The sequence below is a fragment of the Canis lupus genome, chromosome 24 (assembly GCF_048164855.1).
Source record: "Canis lupus baileyi chromosome 24, mCanLup2.hap1, whole genome shotgun sequence".
Taxonomy (NCBI): Eukaryota; Metazoa; Chordata; class Mammalia; order Carnivora; family Canidae; genus Canis; species Canis lupus.
The window spans coordinates 11,265,063-11,287,917 of NC_132861.1; the positions used below are offsets into that span (position 1 = coordinate 11,265,063).

At 45.4% G+C, this 22,855-nt stretch overlaps 2 long non-coding RNA genes across 2 annotated transcripts in view; one reads left to right on the plus strand and one right to left on the minus strand.

The window, feature by feature from the left end:
• LOC140615747 (uncharacterized) overlaps positions 1–511 on the minus strand; it is a 19,436-nt gene extending 18,925 nt beyond the window's left edge. The window contains exon 1 of the long non-coding RNA XR_012016230.1: positions 398–511. This is a non-coding gene — a long non-coding RNA (uncharacterized lncRNA). The remainder of the gene's footprint in view (positions 1–397) is intronic.
• Positions 1–21,488, plus strand: part of LOC140615748 (uncharacterized) — a 21,938-nt gene extending 450 nt beyond the window's left edge. Inside the window, exons 2-5 of the long non-coding RNA XR_012016231.1 lie at positions 4,049–4,271; positions 6,934–6,987; positions 19,172–19,497; positions 20,665–21,488. This is a non-coding gene — a long non-coding RNA (uncharacterized lncRNA). The remainder of the gene's footprint in view (positions 1–4,048; positions 4,272–6,933; positions 6,988–19,171; positions 19,498–20,664) is intronic.
• The last annotated feature ends 1,367 nt before the right edge of the window (positions 21,489–22,855 follow it).

Consider the following 22,855-nt stretch of genomic DNA (forward strand, 5'->3'; position numbering starts at 1 on the left):
GCACCGGGCGGGGCTGCACCGGGCGGGCGGGGCGGGGCTCCGGCTGCTGCCCGAGAGCTCCGCGGCGCTCCCCGGCCCGCGGCCGCCGGCGTTGGAGAAACTAGGGGACTTGCTCGGCGCGCCCGGGTTCCCGAAGCGCCTCGCTGCCGGCAGCAGGGCTCGCGCCGGGCGCCGGGCCTCCAGCCCCCGCCGGCTCTGCGCCCTCGGCCCGCGCGCGCTCCTCCTCCCTCCACCCCCGCCCCGCCCCCCCGCTCTTACTCACCCCTTCTTCCCCCGCCCCCGGCTCCCACCGCCGCCCACCCGCGACCTCCCCTCCGCGTCTCCCCCTTCTCCTCACTTCTCCCTCCCGCCTCCTCCTACCCGCTTCCTCCGCCTCCGCCCCTCCCCCGCCGCTCACCTCCGTCCTTCACTTCTTCCCTCTGCCACCTCCTCCTGCACCCCTTCCTTCCCACGTCCTCTTACCTCCACTTCATCCTCCCCACCCTCTTCTTACTCACCCCTTCTTCCTGTCTCCTGCCCTTTCTTCCTCCCCCATACCTCCTTCCCCTCACTTCTTCCCTCCCCTACCTCCTCCCCCTTCTCCCTTCCTCTTCCCTCTCCAGCCCCTCCTCCCCTTCTCACTTCCCCTGCCTCCCATCTCCTCCCACCCCCCTTCCTCCACCTTTGCCCCCACTTCCTGCCACCTTCCTCCCCCTCCCACTTTCTCTCTCCCACTTCTCCCACTTCCTTCTTCCCTCTCCCACCTCCTCCAACCCTTCCTTCCTCCACGTCGGTTCAACCCCTCTTCTGATGCATCCATTCTTCCTACCCCCCTCCCCTCCTTCCAAACCCCCGGACTCCCACCCCTCTCCTTCTCCTTCTCCTCCTCCCCTCCCCTCCCCCACGCGTCTGCTCCTGCCCTGCGCCCCTCCCCCTCTCACCTCCCACCTCATTGCCCCCACCTCCTGCCCCTCCCTCTCCTCCCTTCTCCCCTGGGGGCCGCCTCCCTCATTTCGGGAAACCCAGATTTGGGCAGAATGTGGTTTCAGGGCTCAGTCACGAAATCCGAGGAGAAGGTTTACAGGCAGCTCCACCGCGGGGTGGCCTGGAGCCCCAGGCAGCCTTGGCGTTTGCGCCCGCAAAACTCTGAGCTTCTGTGGGGCGGGGGTCCCAGCCCCAAGGGCAGCGCCCGGCTCTTCTCAGATGAACGACGGTTCTGCTCTGGAAGTTTCGCACGGATCAAAGCGCAGCAGTACTTTTGGTTTTAGAGAGAAATGAGGACCCAGGAGAGGACTGAGAGAGAGAGGCCCGGGGAGGCAAGAGAACAGGGGGAGCAAGATGGTCCTGGTGTGCTCTAGACCGGACCCTTTAGAGCGGAATTTCATATTTGGACACCTGGGGGGGGGGGTAGGTAGATGTAAAGATAAGGTGGCCTGGACAGCAGAATCCCACAGAAGGACAGTGTGGCATTTCCGCCACCAGAAATGGTGGCCACAGGGTCTTGTTTCCCCCAGCCTCCCATCCCCATCCAGTTCAGTCGGTCGCGTAGGTCTCTTTGATCTTGCGTTTAGCACATCGGGACACTGAGGCCAGGGTAGGCTAAGAGATTTGGCCATGACCACACAGGTCTTAGCGGCAGACCCAAGACTCAAATCTGTATCTGACTCCCAGACTCAAAACCTGACTTAGTATAAGCTGGTGTTCGGCTTGAACACAGTTTGAACTGACGCCTGGTTTGGAGGACAGTCAGGTAGCTCTGCAGGTAGGTACCTGCTCACAGTTCTTCCAGACTTGTGTTTCACAACGGACATAATGAGGGCATCTTTTCCCCCCAAGGGATGTTCCTGAGGCCTTTCATTAGCAGGAATCTCTGAATTCCTAGCCTCTCTCCAGAGCTCTATAAGGGTACTTATAGAGCTATTATCTCTAGTTAACCCAAATCTCCTTAGGGCTCATTAGGGAAATTCCTTGGGCCCTAGGCTGGCATCCCAAAGCAAAAGTACTGGACTATCCCATAGTTTTTTTTGCTCTCCCCCAAATAACCATTCTGCTGCAAAGGAAATAAATAGTAGTGAGGAGGGGTAGACCAACAAGACAAGTGAAACTGAGGTTTAATGGGGCCCTTGCAGTACATCCAGAATCTCCACTGGACTGTGAAGAACACCTCGGGGAAAACTGGGATTCTCTGTTCCTATTCCTATGGTATGCAACGGGGTGACTTACTCTGGAGACCAGGGAGACCTGAGTGGTGAGGGTGATGGGATATTTGTGGTTCAGAACGTATGTGTGTTCCTTTCCTGTTTAAATATAAAACACACTTGTTTCTGTTAGGCTCCTCTGATGATTTTGTGTTTTGTTTTGTTTTGTTTTGTTTTCAGAATGTTTCAAGATACCATGCAGGATGTTTTATGCTTCAGATATATTTTCATTACTAGTTGACATCTATATACTCATGTGTCACCAGAACACACCCTAATCCTCACCCAAAAATGAGATAAAGTCTCAGTGGGTTAAGCATCTGCCTTTGGCTCAGGTCATGATCTCAGGGTCCTAGGATGGAGTCCTGAGTCAGGCTCCCTGCTCAGGGAGGAGTCTACTTGTCTCTCTGCCTGTCCCTCCTCCCCTCGCTTGTGTTGTCTCTCTCTGTCTCTCAAATAAATACATAAATAAAATCTTTTAAAGAAAATGAGATATGTGGCTCAGCAGTTGGGCATCTGCCTTCGGCTCAGGGGTGTAATCCTGGACTCCCAGGATTGAGTCCCACAGCGGGCTCCCTGAATGGAGGCTGCTTCTCCCTCTGCCTATGTCTCTGCCTCTCTCTCTCTCTGTCTCTCATGAATAAATCAAATCTTTAAAAAGAAAAAAAGGAAATAAGATAAAGTTTTGACAAGCCCAGCCTTCTAAGAAAGTCAGTGGGAAGACTGGCTGTTAAATATAATGTTCTACACATGTTCTAATGGAGTGCAGAGGGAATTTGTGTTTAAAATGCTGTGTCGTGGAATACCTCAGGGTGCCATCTGATGGTTCATTTATTTCTAAACTTCGTACAGCTACCATATTGATAAATAAATCCCCCACAGGAGTGCTAGGAAGTTCTCCTGGTTACCCTTTCTCCATTTTTATAGGTTAAGAATCAAAGCCACCAGAAAGAGGTCGACAACATACAACCTGATACCCAAGCCTTGTTTTTGGTGGTGGGTAGTGAGGCTGTAGGCCTGAGGTTCCTTAGGCGAACAATGGAGTGAAGAAAGTAAATGGTTCTGCCTGCCATCTCTAAGAGTAGTCACGAATCCCCGCTATGGATGGAAGGGCCTTCTGGTCCCAGCAGCTGCTCCACAACAGAATCAGGCCATTTTCTCCAAGGTGGCCAACTATCCCTAATCTTTTTGTCATGTCAGACTCCATGGTAGAAGATGCAACTGAGGGGGCTGCCTCTAAGGACCTTCTCCTCCTACAGGGGCCTAATGTCCTGCTTTCTGGTACTGAGGAGGGAGCCATGGAAACTGGTCAGAGAACCTCCTCCTTCCTGCAGGAAGAGAAAGAGAATCAGGCAAATCAAAATGAAGCAAGGCCTAGGGCAGTGCCCAAAGCTGACAGGCCACCACCCTATGCAAATACAGTTGACTAAGACTCAAGTTGTTCATCTGGCCCTTGGCCACCCTGCAGACTCTGCCGGTGAGGCCTGTCAGCCACTGGGATGCCCTGGGCCCCAGACCTCTCCTGGCAGTTGTACCTCTGCTGGATACCATTCCTGGTATCATTCCTAGGGAATCTGGAGGCAAGTCCAGGCTTATGTGCTCAGTGAGAAACAGTGGGCATGTGTTTGCCATTTGACTGAGACCATCAACAAACAAGGCTTGGATCCCAGGTCTGGCTCTGAGGCCCGGGAGCTTCAGGCCTTTGCAGTGGCAGAACAGTGAGGGAGGTACTCCGGGCTTTCAGCACCTCTTAAATCATGCCAGAGAGAGAGCCACTTACTTCCACACGCACAGGCTGCCGCTGGCTCTGTCACAAGAAGATGAACTACAAGTAATAAAATCAAGATGAAGTTCTGTGTAAATCTTTCTAGCTCACAAAGACTGTAGAAAGTTGAAGATGAAAGGCATATTAAAGACCATCGAGTCCTATCTTCTCATCCCGCATCTGCAAACCTTCGGCCCTGAGAAGTGAGTGGACCACCCCACCATCACGCAGCCCCTCCAAGGCGGCAGTGGCGCTGACTTTCCGTGGATGTCACACCACATCCTTGCCGGCCTGCTAGTCACACGTTATCTCACGACTTCAGAAAACAGGTAAGGAGAAATCAGTCCTCCAGGATCTTTATCTCTCCCTTCGTTGTTTCCAGCTGCTAAAAATTGGCACGGTTAAAAGTGGGTCGCCCTGCCAGTCACGGAGGGTCAGTGCTTTGGGAACAACAGGCAGGTGCTCAGAAGCGTAATTGCCAGTCTTCTCCCTGGCACCTGGGGATTTCTGTCACTCAAGTCCCTGGGTATGTGCCCTCAGCAAAAACTACCCCACGAAGTCAATTGCCAGCTCCAATCATCTGTACATTTACCCTCTGGGGATGGAAAGCCAGAGGAAATGCGATTTCCTAATCTAATTGGCCTCGGACACAACAGAGGTTTTTGCCTGATAAAAGCCCTCAGAGAGTCCATGCATATTTAGGACCTACAATGCTCTCCAGGATCCTTCATGGGACCAGGCTGTACAGAGAAAAACACCTCACAGATGGCTCTGGCTCTCTCTTGGCCTCAGTTAAGACCTTGGTTGAGACAAGTTTGAGACCTTGGTTGCCAGTGATCAGCTCAGCTGGGTTAGGCAGCAAGGGAAATGAAATCTTTAAAATAAAAATAAAATCTTTAAATAAAATCTTTAAAAAAAAAAGTGCGACTATCCTAGACTTCAAATTAGTTATTGATATAGAAGAAGTGACTGGTGCAGGTGCAGGTGGGAGTTTTGAGGCACAATTCAGACACTGGAGCCTAATTTACTTATTTATTTCCTTTTTTTTTTTTTTAAGATTTTATTTATTCATTCATGAGAGACACAGAGAGAGAGAGAGGCAGAGACACAGGCAGAGGGAGAAGCAGGCTCCACACAGGGAGCCCAACGTGGGACTTGATCTTGGGTCTCCAGGATCAGGCCCTGGACTGAAGGCGGCACTAAACCGCTGAGCCACCCTGGCTGCCCTGGAGCCTAATTTCTTGAGGGATAAATTGTCTATCATAGAGCTGAAGCCATTTAGATAGCAGTTTCCTGGAGATTCCACTCCTATCCTCTGGGCTCTATTAAGAAAGCCCGTCAAACAAACATCTTGATCTTTTATGTGACTATCATATATATTTTCTTCCTGTTGACGTGTGCTAGTTAGCTAGTGTAATTTTAAACTTCTGTGTGTCAAGATATGTAAATGCACATATACATGTGCTTAAAAACCCAAACCTATTTCCAAGAAGGATTAGAAGCAACTAATAAAAACACAGAAGAAGGAGCACCTGGGTGGCTCAGTCAGTTGGATGTCTGCCTTTGGCTCAGGTCATGACCTCGAGGTCCTGGGATCAAGCCTTCCCCATAGGACTCTCTGCTCAGCAGGGAGCCTGCTTCTCCCTCTCACTCTGCCTAGTGCTCCCCCTGCTTGTGCTCTCTATCTCTCTCTGTCAAATAAATAAATAAAATCTTTAACAACAACAAAATGACCAAAAGCCATTAACACTAAAAAAGAAGTAAAAACTATGTAGCAAACAGCTTGTGATTGAACAGAGTGATAAAAGACGGCAGGCTATAATTCCTGACCTGAACTGATTAGTAAACCTAGTTATGAACTTTATAACATTCAAGGCGAAGAAGAAAATGTTATGAATTAAATCACTCTTATTATTTAAACAGTGTGAACCTCTAAAATAGTTCTTAAAATATAGTCCAGGAAACATTGTGGTCCTCAAAACGCTTTCTGGGGGCCCACAGATCAAAACTATTTTCTTTTTTTTTTTAATAAAATAATTTTTATTGGTGTTCAATTTACCAACATACAGAATAACACCCAGTGCTCATCCTATCAAGTGTCCCCCTCAGTGCCCATCACCCACTCACCCCCACCCCCCACCCTCCTCCCCTTCCACCACCCCTAGTATTTTCATAATACTAAGGCATTGCTTGCCCCTTTCTCTCTCGTTCTGTCATGAGTGTCTAGTGAATTTTGTGGAGGCTACATGTCATGTAATATTACCACAGACAGAATGCAAAAGCACATATACAAATCCAACTGTCTTCTACTGAACCAGATATTCAAGAGATTGGCAAAAATTTAAAACAGTGTCACTCTTTTCACTATTTTTGTTTTGAAAACTTATTTTCATAAAACATACTTTTGTTGGTGTATTTTGGGCTTATTGCAATTATTTTAAATGAATTAGAAAATATTTAAATTTTTAAAAAATTCTAATATGGTAAGCCTTGTAGATATATTCTAGATAAGAAAAAAACTCTTTGAGATTCTCAATGATTTTTGTAAGAGTGTATAGGGATTCTGAGACCACATGTTTAAGAATTGCTAATCAAGAGTTTTACTATTATTTATGCATCAGACGTGATTTTTGAAGTTTCTTTCTAGAAGGCAGTGGTCATGGCTACATTTGATCCCAAGCAAAATTAAAATCATTTTATGAACAAATGAAGTATCATTTTTTACACATATTCATTTATTCCTCATTTTATCTGTTCCAGAAATATCAACTGAGCACCAGTACATAGGTTCTGTGTATTGTGCCTTATTCTGTGAAGACAGTGAAGGGTAAAACAAATACGATCCCTGTCCTCACAGAGATCTGTGATCTGGTTTGCAAAGGAGAAACAATGATGATGTGAAAATTCAAGATCAATGTAAAACTAGATGAAACTGCTTTTGTTTATGTTCACATAAACTACCAATTTAAAAGAATACTGTTTATTTTACAGAGTCTGAAGACTTGAGGTTGAAGAGTTTCCTGTCAGGAGGACATCATTTGATAGGTATTAGATTTACTGGTGATTCAAGTTACAGCAGCCCTAGTCTGTTATCATTGTGTTTAAAAGTATGATATGTTTTGAGGAAATTCACTGTAGGTAAACAAATCTACATTAGAAAGCACTGTACTTGCATTACGAAAAGGTTTTTCATTTTAGAAATACTATACTGGTCTTACAGAGGGAGTGATCAATAACCTTATTGACTGAATGAACAGCTCATTGTACACCTAAAATTTGATTCATATTATCACAATTGATTCACAACCTTTCAGTTATGTGTATAATACATTTAAGAAGATGAAATTGTATTGTGCAGTTACAGTAAAAAGGAGAAAGCAAGCTTCCAGTTGTGACCAATGACTGATGTTAGTTGAGCCTTAGGCCAGGAAGAAAAGCCTAGAATTGGTAAAAGAGAGGTGCCAAAGAAAATGGAAACTGTGAGGTGTAAGTAGAACTTCATTCATTTGTTTGACAGCATGGTTGGGCTGGAGGGTCAAAGTAATGCATGTACATTTCAGTATGGCATTAGTCAAAAATCTTTTAGAGTGTCCTTGTCAATTCATGGAGAGATATAGGGTAGAAGTAGGGCAAATTAGATTGATTTGTAGCTGGTTGAACAGTCACTTCCCAAAAGTCTTGAAATGGATCCATTTCAATTTTGATGGAGGTCCCTAGTGACTTGCCACAGAAATCTACCTTCAGCCTCACTCAGTACAATATTGTTATAAATGATATCCTGAAGAAGTCTGTTGGTGACAAATATGGGGAAAAAAGTTTATATGTGAAGAGACTAGAAGCCAGGGTCCAAAAATGTTTTTAAAGGGAACAATGTGGGCAGCCCCAGTGGCTCAGCGGTTTAGTGCCACCTTCGGCCCAGGGTCTGATCCTGGAGACCCGGGATGAGTCCCACATCGGGCTCCCGGCATGGAGCCTGCTTCTCCCTCTGCCTGTGTCTCTGCCTCTCTCTCTCTCTCTCTCTCTCTCTCTCTCTGTGTCTTTCATGAATAAATAAATAAAATCTTAAAAAAAATAAAATAAAATACAGAGAACAATGTGTCAAATCTAATAAGAATTTAATAGAGAAGTATCCCACAGTTATGCACCTAAAAGTTATTCAAACAGGTTCAGGGTGTTTGGAACCTGGAATGTTTAAGTGAAACAAGGATAAAGCAAATGTAAAAATGTACCTGTAAAGATTTTGTTAGGAGTCGGCCACCAGTTGGTGCTTAGGATGTTTCCCAAAGCTCCACTATAACAGTAGATGTTAGTCTAGAGAACAGGAAGATGAGGGTGGAGAAGAGACTCGGGTAGGGAGTGTGGTTTAAGAGTCCAATATGCAAAAGAAAAAATAAATGACTTCTTAAAATACTACATGAGAAGCCTTGGATTGTATTAATAGAAATATTATGTCCAGGGACGCCTGGGTGGCTCAGTGGTTAGGCTCTGGGATCAAGTCCCACATCGGGCTCCTGTGAAGAGCCTGCTTCTCCTTCTGCCTATGTCTCTCCCTCTCTCCATGTCTCCCATGAATAAATAAATAAATCTTAAAAAAAAAAAAAAGAAATATTATGTCCAGAATAAAGGAGGGTATGGTCTTGCTCTACTCTGCATGTTAGGCCTCTCCTGGATACTGAAGGCAATTCTGGGTGACTATATTTTATGGTGGCTTTGATCAGCTAGACTATGTAGAGAAGACAGCAAACTAATATGGAGTCTTTTTTTTTTTTCATTGGAGTTCAATTTGCCAACATATAGCATAATACCCAGTGGTCATCCCACCAAGTGCCCCCCTCAGTGCCCATCACCCAGTCACCCAACCCCCCGCCCACCGCCCCTTCCACTACCCCTTGTTCGTTTCCCAAAGTTAGGAGTCTCTCATGTTTTGTCACCCTCACTGATATTTTCACTCATTTTCTCTCCTTTTCCCTTCATTCCCTTTCACTAATTTTTATATTCCCCAAATGAATGAGACCATATAATGTTTGTCCTTCTCCGATTGACTTATTTCACTCAGCATAATACCCTCCAGTTCCATCGACGTTGAAGCAAATGGTGGGTATTTGTCATTTCTAATGGCTGAGGAATATTCCATTGTATACCTAGACCACATCTTCTTTATCCATTCATCTTTCGATGGACACCGAGGCTCCTTCCACAGTTTGGCTATTGTGGCCATTGCTGCTAGAAACATCGGGGTGCAGGTGTCCCAGCGTTTCATTGCATCTGTATCTTTGGGGTAAATCCCCAGCAGTGCAATTGCTGGGTCGTAGGGCAGGTCTATTTTTAACTCTTTGAGGAACCTCCACACAGTTTTCCAGAGTGGCTGCACCAGGTCACATTCCCACCAACAGTGCAGGAGGGTTCCCCTTTCTCCACATCCTCTCCAACATTTGTGGTTTCCTGCCTTGTTAATTTTCCCCATTCTCACTGGTGTGAGGTGGTATCTCATTGTGGTTTTGATTTGTATTTCCCTGATGGCCAGTGATGCGGAGCATTTTCTCATGTGCTTGTTGGCCATGTCTATGTCTCCTTTGGTGAAACTTCTGTTCATGTCTTTTGCCCATTTCATGATTGGATTGTTTGTTTCTTTGCTGTTGAGTTTAATAAGTTCTTTATAGATCTTGGATACTAGCTTATATGGAAAGAGTCTTGAAGTTATGTTGTGTCCCTGCTCTCAAGACAGCAAAGTGTGGCCCTAGACCTTCAAGGCCACATGACTACTGGCTACCCTTCTGATTTCTCTCTTTTTCTCCATTTCAGTGTGGCTGGCCTCCTTGATACTTCTCAAACATCAAGCATTTATCTTGTAGGGTCTTTGCTCTTCCCCTCACATGTCACATGGTTCATCCCCTCCATTCAGTCAGGTCTTTGCTCAAAAGTCACCTCCTCATTTAGACCTCCTTTACCTCCCAATCTAAAGAAACATTCCTATTTCCCAGTCTCTTTACCTTGCTTGTCCTTTAGTATATTAATCAGTACCTAACATTATGTTATAAATATACTTAACTGTTTATTGTCTGTCTTCACAATAGAATGTAAGATCCAGGAGGGCTGGGGCTTTGTTTGCTTCCCTGATCCATCGCTTGTTCCTGATATACCTTAGGTTCCCAATGAGCACATTTTGATAAACTCAAAGGCCATACTGCAAACTCACAAAAACAGCCTCTGAGAGCTGTCAAACATTGGAAGAGCTGCTTGCTGGAAGGGGCCTCTCCCACCCACATGGCTAGGTTAGAATGAGTAGGCACTCAAGGCAAGGAACTTTGGGACTCTCAGGTTCTATATAAATAAATATTTCTAAGCATTGGAAGGAGTGGGCCACTTGGAGCCTCCCTGCCATAGGGCACGTTTCCTCAGGTGTGAGAAAGTCACTTGTCAGAGGCATTGTTTGGGACTTGAATTCAATGAGACCTATTCCAAATTTTATGAGATTGTCCCAGGCCACCTCCTTCTTGTTGAAACATTTCTGAATGTGGTCTACTGAAATAGTTTTCCTGTGTGAACACATTTTCAATGTTTTGAATGGGATAATGGGATTCAATTTGTAGAAACGATGCCTATTTTCTGAAGCGTGCTTAGGAATATGTGAGATTTAGAGGAGAAAGACTGATCTTATGTGAATTGTGTGTCATTCTCTGTTCTCTGACAGCATCTCAAGAATGATCAAAATGTACCTAATTTTTCTTATTCACATGCCCAATGTGCTCACCAGCCTTATAAATAATCACAAATGTTGCTTTCTCAGTATCTTTCTAGATAAGACATGGCATCTGTCCCAAGGAGAATGATTTTAGCACTCAGCAGCTGAGAAAGGAAATGAATTATCCCATTGTGACTACTAGAGCAATTTAGGTAGTCAGGAATTATCCTGGTATGGACAGATAGACAAAGAGTCAACAAGATGTTGGTATGCTTTTTCAATGAGGCAAACGTTTTCTTTTGGAAAATAGCACTAAATGTATAACACAGAGCTCAGAGAATATTGAACATAGAGATCTATGTGTTTTTATAAATTAAAACAAAACAAAACAAAAACCATAAAGGGGCTTGCAGAGGACTGCGTTTCTCACTTGGGGAAAAGGGGACAAAATATCAGTGTGGAGGGATTCCAGGCGCCTTACAGTTAATATCTCCAGCAATGACTTACTCCCACAGTCCTGAAGCAGGCCAAGAACAGAGATAGAGCTTGAAAGTGTGTCATGGGAATTTGTGACTGTTTCTCTGGCTGCGTGATGAGAATTTTGCTGTCTGTAAATGGCTGAGGTTGGAACCCCACGGCTCGTGTTCTGTTAACCTAAAAGTCTTTCCTGAAACTCTAAATTTGTAAAATTTATTTTAAAAAGCAAACAAGCCCAAACATAATTTCAGCACATTAAAACAGCAACTCCTGAGCCATATAAAGGCAGACATGCGAGTGAACCTTCTTTTTCTCCCAACATCAGCTTGATTCTAGAACAAAGTTTCATGAGAAGGAAAGGGTAGTATATGGATGTGTGACACTAATTCTTAGGAACTTTCCAGGAAATGAATTTGTACAGCAATGGGTTAATGAAGCCAGAACAGACCCAAGATGAGAAATTGGGATGCTTCTATTACTTGGTCCTGAAGTATGAAACAATGGTTGTTCTTCCCTGGGCATCACCTTTTCATGCTGGCTTTCCTGTGGGACTCTGTATTGTTTGGGCTGGCTTTTGGGCCTACCCAGTGCTGGTGGCTAGGCCTCTCTTTCCTGGGTCCTCTTGTGCCTTACTGACTAAATTAGTGGAATCAAGACAGCTAGCCAGGGTGGCACCAGGGTCAGATCGAAATTGTCCTCTATGCTTTACTGGTCTACGGCACACAGGGTTGATCGTTTCTTAAGGACAGGGGTGCAGCGTGTTACCATTATATCCCCAGCACCTAGCACAACCCCAGCCCCAAATTCAGTCCTCAGTAAAGGTTGTGTTTGTTTGTTTGTTACTATTAAATGACCTGAGAAGTTCCAAAGGAATGCATGCCTGCATTAACCTTTTTCTAACCAATGGCACAGATTGCATATTTTGGTATGAGGGTGGTTTTTTTCTTCCATATTGTTTTGGATTCTCAAATAATGGACACCACATACATCTTGTGACCTGAAAACCCATTTCTTCTTCTTCTTCTTTTTTTTTTAAGATTTTATTTATGTATTTATGAGACACAGACAAAAAGAGAGGCAGAGACATAGGCAAAGGGAGAAGTAGGCTCCCTGCGGAGAACCTGATACAGGACTGGATCCCAGAATCCTGGGACTACCACCTGAGGGGAGGGCTCAACCACTAACACACCCAGGGTCCCTGAGAACTCATTTCCTTGGTGGTCTGGATAATGAGGGAAGGATCTAAGTCCTTGCTCATTGCTCACCACTGAATCTCCCATACTGTGCCCAGGACCCCATCCACAATCAATAAACATTTGTTAAATAAATAAAAACATAAAAACTTTAAAAACTAAGAAGAATAATAAGGTACAACGGGCCCCACTTGCACCTACCCAGCTGCTGACATTGCCCAATAAATGGGCCTCTTTCAAAACAGGACATGTTAGGAAACTGAATATCCCTAAAGGGAAAAGATGTTAGGACAGCAGGCCCTCCTTCCTACCGGTTTTGGGAAGGTGAGCGGAAATATGGGACAGAACGGCCCAGGGTACCGGTCCTGCACTGACTGACGGGCTTGCAGCGGTCACCGGGCGCCCGGCCGCGCTCCGCAGCCCGCAGGAGCCCGAGGGGGCAGGGCCCGCAGGTCCGCAGGCCGGGGAGGCTGGTCGAGTCCGCCGCCGCCCGCGGCTAGTGGCTGCTCGGCTCCCGCCCACTCCCGCGCCGCCACCAAGCGTTTCGAAGGTGACGCTGGGGGCGGGGGGGGGGGGGGGGGCGGGATGCGGCGGGGACAGAGGGCGGCCCGGCGGGGCGCGGGGCCCGCGCTGCCCCCGCCTCCCGGAGCCTCCATTTGGGGAGTTCACGGCGGGCCCCGGAGCCAGGAGAGAGACACCTGCCGGTGGCACGCGGCAGTGCAGGTCCCCGCCCCCCCCCCACCCCCGCCGGCGGGGAGGGGCCGCTCGGCGCGGAACCCGGAACCCGCTCCTCTGCCAGACACTTCTGGATTCCGTTTCCAAGGACCCAACACGATCTTTTCTTTGGACCTTCTTCGAAAAGATTTTTTTTTTAATTCCATCTTTTTGTTCATTAGAGACACACAGAGGCAGAGACACAGGCAGAGGTTCTCGAGAAGCAGGCTCCCTGGTAGCCCGACGGGGACTCGATCCCAGGACCCCGCGACCCCAGGATCACGCCCTGAGCCAAAGGCGGATGCTCAACCGCTGGGACACCCAGGTGCCCTTCGAAAAGATTTTTTTAAATGGACTCATGTTCACGTACAGGGGAGCCCAAATGCCCCCCTGCCGTGGCCCTCCTGGACATCCTTAGCCAGCCAGCCCACACCTGTTCCTGGCGCAGCGCGGCCAAGTCAGCACAAGGACCCGCCTCCGCAATCAGCCGGTCCTTGAAAGAGAGGGCAAAGTCTCACTAGTCTCACTCCTTTTTTTTTTCTTTAAGTGATTTTTTTTTAATAGTAATCTCTACACCCAACTTGGGGCTCAAACTCACGATCAGAGATCAAGAGTCACATGCTCTTCCAACTGACCAGCCAGGCGATCCTCACTAGGTTTCTTTTAAGCTCACCTACCGAGGTTAGCCAGGTGACTCTCTGGGAAACATTGACCTGGGCTGTCTGCTTCAGGCCGAGCCCCAAACCAGTGCTTGCCCCCTTGTGTGTGTGTGTGTGTGTGTGTGTGTGTGTGTGTGTATGTGGTGCGTTTCAGCGCGGGTATAGGAAAGCGTGTAAGGTGAAAGGTGGATGTGCTAGAAGTCACAATGAAAGAAGGGAACAAAGTGCACTGAGAACAAATAAGAACAACTCGCTATGAACCAGTCTAGGACCCTGGGAGCACCCTCTGGTGAGAAAGGAAGGAAACCTGGCAATTCTAATCATCAACTTTCATTACCCACCAAGTACCAGAAGAAAGAACTCCATGAAGGCTGAAGAAGTAAAAAGTGTTTTGGGGTTGCTGGTCTGGAGATAATCCCTGCACAATGGGGGAGATTTGAGTCCTTGCAAGGAGATGGGACAAACAGGGCTTTCCATTTCCCGAGAGTGGGGGGTGGGTGGGGGGTGGGTAGGGTAACAGGCTTAAGGTGCCGCTGACTAGGTAGGGAGTGTGGATATTCCCACGTGACCCACAGGGAGCCACTGCTGGTTCTCCACAGTCCAGGAAGCACATGGTACCTCTGAAATTCATCTATGAACGCATCCAGTCTCAAAGCAGTTTGAGCCTCACCTGGGAACTTGTTAGACATGCAAAATTGAGGTGCCCCCCCCTCTTGACCTACTGGATCAGAGTCTCTGGGGGTGGGTCCTAGGGATCTGTCTTTAACAAGCCCTATGGGTGATTCTGGTGTTTTCTAAAATTTGGGAACCACTGGATTGGGAAATAGAGAAGAAAGGAGCTGACTGGATGACATTCCACGTGTAGGGCAGCAAGCTCCCCGCGTATAAATAAGGGGGAAGACAGGTATACCAGTGACAGGTACAGGAGGGGAAGGGGATTCAGTTTGTGAGGGGAAGAGCATGAAGTAAAGGTCCTTTTGGTCCTGTAGAGTTTAGCATGAAAGCAAGGTACCCACCTCAAAATTCCTTGAGGCAGCTGGAAGTCAAGGCCTTACATGGCCAGGAGAGCAAGGATGAGGTCACCTATGTGCAGGGGAAAAAAAGAGGGGGTCAGCTCAGTGTGATCAGACAGACAGGGGAGAACAGAGAGTCGAAGAACCTACAAGGAAGAGCTGGTCAGAGAGGAAGCAAAAACAAACAAACAAAACCAACAATCTGCATGGTGTCACTGAGGCAGAGAAAGGAAAGAGAGTCCAGAAAGAACAGGTCAGAGGAAGAAGATCTCCAGTGTCAGCTGGCCTGGGCGGTGTTTTCTCACCCATTAGAGGACTGTGAAACAATATGGCTATAAAACCAGCATTTAAAATAATAACAGAAAATGTCAGAGTGTATCTCACATAGCAAGGATACAGTTTCATGAAATTTCTGTGTAAGATATATTTTTGTGTCAACTGCACTTCAATCTCAAAAAGATATATTTGGGGGGGGCTGCATTATTTCTGTGGCATTCTTGCTAAAAATGTCTGACTTCAGTGCAATTTTGAAAAAATATCAGACAAACTGCAGTGGAGGGACATTTGACAACATAACTGATCAACACTCTTTATGTGTCGAGGTCATAAAAGTCAACAAAAGACTGATGAACTCACATAGATTCAGGAGACCAAGGAGAAATGACGAAATGCAATATGAGACACTGAAGGGGTCCTGGTACAGGAAAGGGACATTAGTGGGAAATTGGGGTCTCTGGTCTGGTTAATAGTCCAGCTCCAACGTTAGTTTCCTGGTTTTGATCATTGTACTAGAGGAAGCGGGATGAGAATGGCTTCGTCTATTCCAGCTGCTATAATAAAATGCCAAAGATTGGGTGGCATATAAACAGCAGTTTATTTCTAACAGATCTGTTGGTTGGAAGTCCAAGGTCCTGGTGCTGGCAGATTCCATATCTGGTGAGGACCCACTTCCTTGTTCATAGATGGTGCCTTCTTGCTGTGTCCTCAGTGGGTGGAAGGGCCCAGGGAGCTCTCTGGAGCTCCCCTTTGTAAGGGCACTAATCTCATTCTTGTAGGCTCCTTCCTCATGGCCTACTCACCTCCCAAGGCCATACCCTTTAATACCATCGCTTTGTGCATTAAATTCCAACGTAGGAATTCTGGGGTGATACAAGCATCTGGACCATAGCAAAGTATATATGGAAGTTGTCTGCAGGATTTTTGCAACTTTTCTGCAAGTCCAAAATAAATTCAGATCACGGCTTAAAAACACAATGTATTTTTGTATATGAGAACTGGCGGGGGGAGGGGACATAATGGAAAATACGGTAAGCCATGGTGAAAAAAGTTTGAAAGCCACACCATCTGGGGTATGCACCAGGCAGGGAGGGTAACTCCTGCAGCTGAGGTCCTGGCAGGCTGTGTGCCTGGGTGCGTGTTGTCGGGGAGGATGAGGAGTTGCAGGTAATGGGCCTTGGTCAGAGAGGGAACTGGCGTTATCACAGTGCGTGCAGGTGGCTAGGTGCAGGCCTCAGTTCTGCTGTTTGACAGATGCTGTGGATTCCAGAAGGAGAGAAATTCTGACCCCAGGAAGTCTGAGAGGTGGGTAGGCAATGTGGATGTTAAAGCTGTCACAGCCACATACTGTTACAGTCAACCACAGCCACGTGGAGGGGGAGTTATATGCCAGAAACAGATCCCCTGCCACCCAGGGGAGGGTCACATTTGATAGTCTAGGGGATATGTTATTTCTTTGATTTTTGTTTTTCCTGGGTGAGGGAGGGGGATCTAATTTCATAATCTAAGTTTCATAGTCAAAGTTAGGATCGAAGTTCACCTGTTTTATAATAGAAGACTCTCTGAAATCCTAAAAGCCCTAGGCCAATAATTGTCCCTCCTTCATGAGGAATCTTTCAAGCAACTTGGAGGAATGAAAGATTCTGGTAGTGCAGTAGTTTCTAACGTGCTTTGCAAATGTTTTCATTTAGAGCCACGGTTCTCCACTAAGGGCGATTTTGCCTCCCTTCCCCCCTCATTTGGCACTGTCTGAAGACATTTTCAATCGTCACAACTGGGTGTGCGCACGCCTGCACTAATGGTATTTCGGGGAGGCCCAGGATGGTGCTAAACACCTGTGGTGCACAAAACAGCCTGTCTACCCCACAGCAGAAAATTATCCAGCCCAGAATGTCAATAATGCCAAAGTTGAGAAACCCTGAATTAGAGGAGATGAAAATCTGAGGTCTGTTTATGGTTAGGAACGTTGCCTGGGTGCTTCTCACAAAAGAAGGGTATTAAACTTCATTTCTTGGCTTCATTTCAAGTGGATAATTATAACCTGCCTACCTAAAATTTACACTTTAATTTTCAATGGGTATCTTTCTTCAGTTCATGCTTAAACAGGCTTGGGGTGGCTGTATTCTTGACAACTGGGCAATATTCTGTGCCTGAGCCAGTTATAGGTCAATGGTGGGTGAGACAATTGGTCTTGAAGTGATTCGAAATCTTTGGGCGATAGGCACTAAAAGAAGAAACATAGGACATTATCATCATTATTAATTCTTAGTACTATCACAGCGCTCATTCAGCCACTCTCAGGATTCCCACAGGATTGCCATTAGTACTAAGGTCAAAAGCAGATTCGTGACCTTTGGTCTCACCAGACACCACCCAGAATTAATATATTAGCCGTTAAAAGCCGGGAGCTCTCACTCTGCAGCGCCTTGCTGCCTGCTCCCAGCCTTCGGGAGAGGTTCTACATTGGCAACATTGAGCTTCAAAGCAAATCTTCAATCTTCTATTTGTACTGGCTGTTCCCATATTTAGAACAGAGCAGCACATACTTATCTATTGCTTCAAGGCAAGAGCAAATTCTGAAGGTATTAAGTAGAGACTCACTTCAAGCAAACAAGAGAGCCCAGAACAAGTTAAGGGCAAGACTTTCCCTCTCTCTTTCCTTACATTTTAAAGCTTTATGATAATTTGGATAGCAAAACTTAAAATCCCAAGTCAGGCTGCCAACTAATTGACAAACCAAATGCTTGCTTTTTGTGAGCCACGCTGATCAGTTTGTGAAAATTGATTTGGCTTTTTTTTTTTTTTTTAATAATATTTTAAAGTCAAACAAGCCGGGGTGGCTACATGCAATATAAGAAAAGCAGGTTGGGGGCAGCCCCGGTGGCTCAGCGGTTTAAGCGCCACCTTCAGTCCAGGGCGTGATCCTGCAGACCCGGGATCTGGATCGAGTCCCGCGTCGGGCTCCCTGCGTGGAGCCTGCTTCTCCCTCTGCCTGTGTCTCTGCCTCTCTCTCTGTGTCTCTCATGAATAAAGAAATAAAATCTTAAAAATAAAATAAAATAAAAGCAGTCTGGGTTTTCCTCTACAGGTCTAAGAGCAGGTTGGGTTTTCTTTCTGTCATTTGTCAAGTTGTGGTTTTTTGTTTTGTTTTGTTTTCACTTTGAAGTTTTGTTTGCTTTCCCTAGGATTTCTGTCTTTGAAAGATTGTATCAAGATCATCCTTAGTTACCTGGAACTTTGGTAAAATATGACTCTGGGGATCATAAATAGTGATATATGGTGCTTCTCTGCTTGATGCGTCTTTATTGAAATAGGTTTGGAGTGGAGACTCTCCTGGCACAATTCTTCCCTAAAAGTCCAGATTATTTCACAGTTGAAGTGCTGCCTTTCACAAATGGATAAGATGTCACTGACTTTAATCTGATTTTTTATGAGCTGCCCGCTCCACATCCGCTGGCCCAGGTCCTCAAAAACATGCATTTTGAAGGTGTTAGCTGAGGGGAGAAGCAGATATTTTATTCAGGGGACAGAGTCTGTCTTTGCAAAACAACTGACTGGAGTATCCTGGACAGAGCCTGAGATCCAGGGTTCCTGGTGGGAACAATCTAAACCATAATAAGTGTTCATATTCCCTGGCTATTTAGTATGTGGCAAGCTGACCCCCAAGTTTATCTGTGGAATGATTCATTTCAGCTTTGTCACAACTCCCTGACCAAGGAGTTACTTGGAGCTTCTACTTCATGGTTGAGGATCCTGAGGCTCAGACAGGTCAGGTACTTTACCCAAGGTCATGGAGCAGAAAGACTTGCTAGAATTTGCAACAAGCCATCTGTGTCTAGGGGCCTTGCTCTTGACTTTTCCCAGCAAATGTGATCTTAAAAACCTGAAAAAGATTAGCAGGGAATAATGATATGTTTTGTTTTTTAAATGTTGCAAGCTATTTTCACATTCATTCCCTCTTTTGCTCAGGAGGCATGATGGTAACTAGAATCCGGGAAGGTGTCTTTTCATAAAGGTTGGATTTAAAGACGGCTAGACATGAGCACACGCACTCCCTTTCCTAATACAACTTGAATGGGAGGCCTGCTTGAGAAAATTGGGTGCCCCAAGAAATCACTCCACTTTATTTTCTTTCTCCCAAAGATGAATTTAGGTGGCGGGATGTTTGAGTTTGCCTTTCAGTAATGCCTTTCTTTTTCTACACTTTTCTTGAAGGTGATGCAATTAATACCCTTTTGAAGTTTAATTATACCTCTGGCATTGCATTGCATGAAGCATTTACTCACGGCTGTGTTTTTGGAAGCTAAGTGTATGGCAGGAACGACATATTTATCTTGGAATTGAGACTTGAGAAGCGAGTTCCTCCCTTGAACGTGGCCTAAGATGTATCACCTCCCCATCTGGGATTCCAGCCTCAGGTACATAAGGAAGCCAACAGTAAAGTTGAAGAGTAAAAAGAGCAAGAAGACATCTTCCATGAATGGAGCTAAAAGCTGATGAGGGAAAGTACAGCCATCCAACATTTTTGCAGTTTAGTACTGGTATGTCCACCCCATCCTGCGCCCTCCCATTCACCATCCTCCACTTATCCTAAAGATAAGAATGGTTGCCAAATCACCACTTTCAACAATGTCTATTCCAGCTTAAATATGGCCCTGGTGCCTCAAGTTGAGTATAGAACAAGTTGATAACATACGGACAATTCTATGCTCATGAGACATGTAGCAACCTGTCGGTATCACCTACGAGGCCCTCTGAAATAAGTCCCCATCCTGTGTGGCTGGCTGAGTTAGTAGAGCATTTGACTCTTTTTTTTTTTTTTTTTTTTGAGCATTTGACTCTTGATCTTCAGGGTCATGAGTTCAAGCCCCATGTTGGGCAGAGAGTTTAATTAAAAAATAAATAAATAAATAAATAAATAAATAAATAAATAAATAAATAGGGGCACTTGGGTGACTCAGTGTCTGCCTTTGGCTCAGGCCGTGATCCTGGGGTCCTGGGATTGAGTCCTTACATCAGGCTCCCTGTAGGAGGGTGGAGGCTCTCCCTCTGCCTGTGTCTCTGCCTCTCTCTCTCTCTGTCTCTCATGAATAAATAAATAAAATCTTTAAAATAAATAAATTAAATTAAATTTTAAAAAATGGAATTAGTCCCCAAACCTTCCTTTCTAGATCTAGCACCTCCCTACCCTGCAGCTATACTTAGATGGCCTGCACCATTTTACTCCAAGTGGGGTAAAAGGTCAGTTGCGGCCACGTTTCAGAATTCCACGGATTGATTTTCTACCTTCTCTAGGCTGCACTTTTGAGACTTAGAAACAAGACTAGGATGGGTAATGTGGGCCCAAGATAACCAACTCGGGCAGCCCAAACTCACAGACACAGGGAGTTCAATATCTTAATTTCATGCCGCCACACATCAATTTAATTCATGTAGATCTCTCATCCTGGGATGCCTTCCTTCACTTTGTCTCTAGAATTATACTTTTCCTTCAGTATCCAATCATTTTCCAGTGACCCAACCCTCTGAGATGCCCCTCCATGCTGCCATAACACTCCGGGCTTCCCTGCGTTATAGCACGCACCACATGGAGGCCTCTTGCTATTGCTTTTTCTACCTTCTCACTAAATTTCTATTAATTCATTTTGGCTAATAGTAGGGGATCAATATAGTTGTTGAATAAATGAATGAATCTTTCTTTCTGATAGAGCCTATTTGGGAAATTCAAGTCAGAAGATTAATGAGTGAATATAGAAGGCCTGGGATGAGCTGAGCCAGAAATGCCCCAAATCCATGTCTGAGACCAGCAGCCCTGTCCCATAGCATTGCTACTCTGCCAGGTTGTTCCAGATTCTTCAAACTCTCCATTTTTTGATGCTGTGATTACCTCTGTCAGCTCTGGTCCTATCAAATGGACCCCCAAGTAGGTCCTAATATCTTTGGTTTTAAACTTGGCCAGGATTGCAGAAAAGAAGAAAACCCAAGAAGGCTCTAGTCGCCTATGTTGAAGAAGTTATGTTACTTTTCACAACTTGGGATCATGAGTTGAGCTGGACCAGCTTTGTGGGGTGTTCCACCTGCAGGTTCCCCCACCCACATCTGCCTTTGGGCCCCAAAGACCTTGTTTTTCAAAGGGGTATAGGAATGCTCCTGGGCTAGTGGCTACATAGGACACAGCTATGAGGAAGAGAATTCTCCGCTCAGAGGCAGCCCTGCATGAAAGCAAAGGAGATGGCCTCCATCAGCCCATCGCCAAATCCAAAGTCTAAGAGAGGGCAGCCGGGGTGGCTCAGCAGTTTAGCACTGCCTTTGGCCCAGACTGTGATCCCGGAGTCCTGGGATCGAGTCTCACGTCGGGCTCCCTGCACGGAGCCTGCTTCTCCCTCTGCCTGTGTCTCTGCCCTCTCTGTGTATCTTTCATGAATAAATAAATAAAATTTTTAAAATAAATTAAATAAAATTAAATTTAAAAAAAAGTCTAAGAGAGGGGGCTTTTGGAAGTAGGAGTCTATTAATCTCTGCTAACACATTAGCGCTAATCTGTTGTTCAGGGACAGGAAGGCTCCTATAGGAGCCTTTTGATCATTTTGACCATGTAGAAGGCTCCTGAAATATCTGTAAGTGCAAGGAAAATAGAGACTTCTGGGTAGCATGAGAATCTGAGCTTGGATCATGGGCATTCTCTTGGTCATGTTGGAGGGCTCGGCCAGGTTCTCCCTCTGTAATTTTTGTCCTGTAGTTTTGCATGGAAATTATTCTGTACCTCCTGGGGATCTAATCAAATGTAAATACCTTAAAATGCCATCAAAAGCCTTAGAGGCACTGGTCAGGTATTATCAGTGACTAAGAGTGAATCTGAATTACAAGATTTCAAGTAGTATTCCATTGTGTAGATGTAGCACATCTTCTTTATCCGTTCATCTCTCAAAAAATTGCCATTCACAACAACATGGATGGAACTATAGGGCATTATGCTAAGTGAAGTAAGTCAGAGAGAGAAAGACAAATATTTTGTGATCTCTCTTATATTTAGAATCTAGGAAACAAAACAAATGAACCAACACACAAACAACAACAACAACAAAAATAACAGATTCATAAATGTGGACAGTAAACTGGCGGTTGCCAGAGGGGAGGGGTAGGGGGTGACTGAAGAGGCCAAATAGGTGAAGGGGCTTAAGAGGTAACAAAATTCCAATTATGAAATAAATAAGTCACAGGTGTGGGAAGGACAGCATAGAGAATATAGTCAATAATATTGTAATAACTTTTTAATGGAGATAGATGATAACTATACCTATCACAGTGAGCATTTCATAATGTATATCATTGTTGAATCATATATTGTACATCTGAAACTTGTATCGTATGTCCATTATACTTCAACTAAAAATATTTTTAAAAATAGTGAATCTGAGCTCCTCTGAATCTCTGATGCTCAGCACAAGGGCAGCCCTTCCCATACCCTCCTGTCCCTGAGCTTCTGGAAGGTCTGGGCCATCTCTTTTTTGTTTTTTTTTTTTTATTCCCCATGGCACTCAACTCAGTATTTTACGTTTAGGTGCTCAAAGGGTGTTTGTGAATGGAATTGAATGCAACAAGGATTTGCATTTGGTTGAACTACCACCTTTGTAGATCCCCAAAAATATGGGAACTTGGGCAGATTTCATAGTTTAACTGGAGTGGTCTGTCAATGGAGAGCCCATGAGACTGGCTACACAGAGCCTGGACTTTTCTAGATAGCCTTGGTTTGAAATAATCTATCTTGCTGTCTACCTAAGTATACTGTACAAATCTTATACTAGAAGTTCTTAATTTGGGACTTGAAAAACGTGATTGCTCTATGTGTGGGACATCCAGAATAACAACAATAACAATAATAATGCCACCCAATAAAGA